The sequence below is a fragment of the Battus philenor genome, unplaced genomic scaffold, assembly GCF_028537555.1.
Source record: "Battus philenor isolate CCGP_79_NKW_IND1 unplaced genomic scaffold, ilBatPhil1.0.hap1 SCAF_25, whole genome shotgun sequence".
In the NCBI taxonomy this organism is placed as follows: Eukaryota; Metazoa; Arthropoda; class Insecta; order Lepidoptera; family Papilionidae; genus Battus; species Battus philenor.
The window spans coordinates 4253019-4256718 of NW_027181688.1; the positions used below are offsets into that span (position 1 = coordinate 4253019).

The 3700-nt window shown below is 30.8% G+C and overlaps 2 non-coding genes across 2 annotated transcripts; one reads left to right on the top strand and one right to left on the bottom strand.

Annotated features, from left to right (window-relative positions):
* The first annotated feature begins 2735 nt into the window (after nt 1-2735).
* Nucleotides 2736-2807, top strand: TRNAE-CUC (transfer RNA glutamic acid (anticodon CUC)). Its single transcript has one exon. It is a non-coding gene; the product is annotated as a tRNA-Glu (tRNA).
* Nucleotides 2808-3415: 608 nt separating this feature from the next.
* TRNAF-GAA (transfer RNA phenylalanine (anticodon GAA)) lies at nt 3416-3488 on the bottom strand. The gene has a single exon. It is a non-coding gene; the product is annotated as a tRNA-Phe (tRNA).
* Between the last annotated feature and the right edge of the window lie 212 nt (nt 3489-3700).

Genomic DNA, 3700 nt, shown 5'->3' on the forward strand with positions numbered 1-3700 from the left:
AAGAAGGTACCTGAAAAATAATAATAACTCCGAGATGCACTACAGAATCAATTCATTACTTAAAATTTAATAAAATACTTAAATTGATTCAGTTTCTTCGTTTTCTTTTTACATTCGGTATGGTTTACTGGCTATGATACTGGAAAGTGTGTTCTCATATTATATGCTATCGTTCCTATTTTAAGTACAAAAATCACTTCGTTCGCATTTGTCTACTAATTTAGTTTTACTACACTGTGACCAACCAGTTAGGAACAATAACATTATAATACTTGTTGAAATAAGTGCTTCTGAAATATTTCACTAAATTTCGCCATAGCTATAATTTTTAATCTTGCAAAATGAAATCATTCATTTACTAACATTGGGGATATCAATAAAAGCTATATGTACATTGATAGCGTTTAAAACGTTTCATACTTGACATCTTTTTCAGACTATTAAGATTAGTAATTTAATAATTTATCAAATTTTTATTTCCTCGATTCCTTTTGGATGTTATCCTAAAATTGATGATAATTTAAAAAAAATCAATTTCCAAGTTATAATTCGTAAACAATGGAATGCGTAGTGTAAACTACACTAGTTTATTTGGAAGCTGTAATTAAATATTTATGAATATTAATATTTATAATAAATTATGTAATTTGCAGTGAACATCTATGGGCAGAAATGACAATGATGACAGAGGTACATAAAACAAATGTTTATTCAACAAAAATTTAACAAATAATCTATTACTGTTTGAGGTCGTTTTGTTAAGTGATCATTAAGCTTGGAAATGAATTGCTCTACTACTGCATTAAGGATATTGTAAAGGAGACTGATTGAGACTGTTTGAGATCCTCGTAGTTTTAAGTTGAACGATACCATTACAGGGGAGTGCTATCTGATATTCTTTTTTATTAAATAGGTCTTTTCTGACATTCTTCTCATTACGTACATAAGTTGTTACTGTATGATCCTATGTAGAAAATAACATGAATAAATTAACAGATAAGAGCGCTAGTTTAATTTATTTAAATACTTTAAATTGATTTATAAATACTAAAATAGCAAACATAAATTTGTAAAATTAAAGCGAGCTCACGTGGAGCTTAATCAACGACCGCAGTCCGCCACGCGCTCTTAGTAGCGTTCACATTTGTAGCGGTGCGCTACGACTGTGCAGTCTGCGGCCACCGAGCGATGTAATTGACTTTGCAGGAACGTAATTTTAAAACTTTTGTAAAGCTTTAAAACCTTCCTGATACAGGTTGCAGAAAATTAGCCGTGTACAACTTTTGGTTATAAATGGTTTATGCTAATTTTATATGAACAGAGAGAAACTAGGACAAATCCTTTTTTAAATACAGTAATATGTAAAGTTATACGTAAGGTTACTATGATTTTCTTGTTTCATAGTGTAAATAGTAATTGATATGGACGTAAAAGCTTTAAAGGGGTGAATATATATCTCATCTGGTTTCAACTAATATATGATACACCCTGTTCAGAAATCTATGGTTTCAGAAATTATAAATAACGCAAAGACAGTATAGTAAAAAAAAACTTTACTACAATTCGGATTAACAAATACTTAAAATTAATTATTGCTTAATATCTCTTCGAGCAAACTTTGTACTGCCATAAGTTATTAGCCAGTCGTATTTCAAAAGAAAAACTAATGATTGCATTTAGCATGATGGTATAGATGATTGATTCGCTTATCTATATCTAATCAAACATTAGCTTTATATCTTATATCGTAATTTATTATTTATTCATGTAATACTATTTCTAAGTTTCCTATTTGCATTACACAAACTAAATCAGCAGCGTTTAATGGTCCGCTAGGAACCCCGCGCTACCGTTCCTGGCTAGTATATCGTTCATTACTTGAAATAAAAGCACAATGAAAGCGCGAAGGCGCAGTCAGTCTTCCATCGAAGCGGATTTCCGGCAACCAGCCAAGATCCACCTTATTTCTATGACTGACGCCAAGTTGCTCCAACGCCGTCTGTATTTCAGAAAGCCAACAACAAGTGTAGCGGCTGCTCTTTTTCCTCGGGGTCGCCCACGTAGGCCGGGCTACTTTTTCTTCGCGAGCTAATTTTAAAGATTTAATAATTTTTGATGAGATTGATAATATCACTAACAAAATGGTAAATAGTTATATATATTAAACAAAATTAATAAAATAAAGGTCATAATTTTCCAAATAAAGGAATAAACTTTTCCCCAACCAATTATCTATTTACGTCACATATGTAGCTACTCATTTTTTGTCCAAAAACCTCGTTTGTGCTTATTACAAATAAAACAGCCATCACTACCAACGAATTTTATTAATTTATTTAGGTACACCAGCAGTACACATAAGTTAAAAGTACATTAAAAGATATATTATAAATAATGGTTATTTTATGTATTCCTTTGTAGGTTATAAATATAATACATCATGAAGAAATTACTAGATACAATATTGTAGAAACAAAGGTCAGACCGCATAAAACAAAAAAATTGAAGAGAAAAGACATAAAACTTATGAGGAAACATCTGACTTACGGCGTTCCATTAATTCATTCATTCTCAACACATTTGATACAGTTGTTTAAGAGGAGCGCTTGTACGAATAGAAAATAAATTACTACGTCAGTTATTTTTTTTTCTTAAGAACAAAAATCTATTAGTAAAATTTACCAAAACACATTTAGTACTAATAAATAAAGCTTTCATTACAATGTATACTCGTATCCGGTATGGTCTAGTGGCTAGGATACCTGGCTCTCACCCAGGAGGCTCGGGTTCGATTCCCGGTACCGGAAAGAGCTTTTTTGCATTTCTGTAATTTTTCCCAAATTTTAATATTTGAAATATAAAAGTATCTCTGGTTTCTCATCTAACATAAATCGAAACAAAAACATTGGAACTCGGTTGAAAGACAAAATAAATCATCAACTATAATGACCTATTGTGTATAACAGCAGTTTTTTATAACAATACAGTTGTTTATTTAGAAAGCATATTTTCATCTACCTGATCTATGTTGTTTTAATGATAATAATGGAATTTTTTAGTAAAACTATAATAATATCATTTCCTTCATTGATTCATTATCCAAATATGGTATTTTACATCTGATTACATATATCACTCGTGCATTTCATGAGAATATTGCTTGACGAGCCAAATTACATGAATAATACGGTGCAATTTAACTAAACCTATATGGGATTCCTTAAGAGTTGCGAAGGTTTTTTTGTAATTTCTTTCGCTTTTGCTGGTATTCTCGCGGCCTACGATTGAAAGTCTCGGTCCTCTATTACTGGGCTCACACTGCCATAAATAACGTACATTGCAAGTAAGGTAAGAACCTTTGAATTTCAGTAACATTTACAGGGAATTTATAAAAAGACCTTATAAAAAAAACTATTGCCGAAACCCGGGATCGAACCAGAGATCTTTAGATCTTCAGTCTAACGCTCTCCCAACTGAGCTATTTCGACTTATATATATCTAATTAAACGATTTACTAAATTAATGAACCTAAAAAGTCTTAAATAAATATGTATTATTTAATTAATGTGATTGTTTGTTTAATGTATATATATATCCAGTCCATATCGTAAGGAATATCCATCCATCGACATAAAAATAAACAAGTATTGTGGAAAAAACAAATATATTTTGGCTTATTTAAGTGATAGTGAATTGGCTG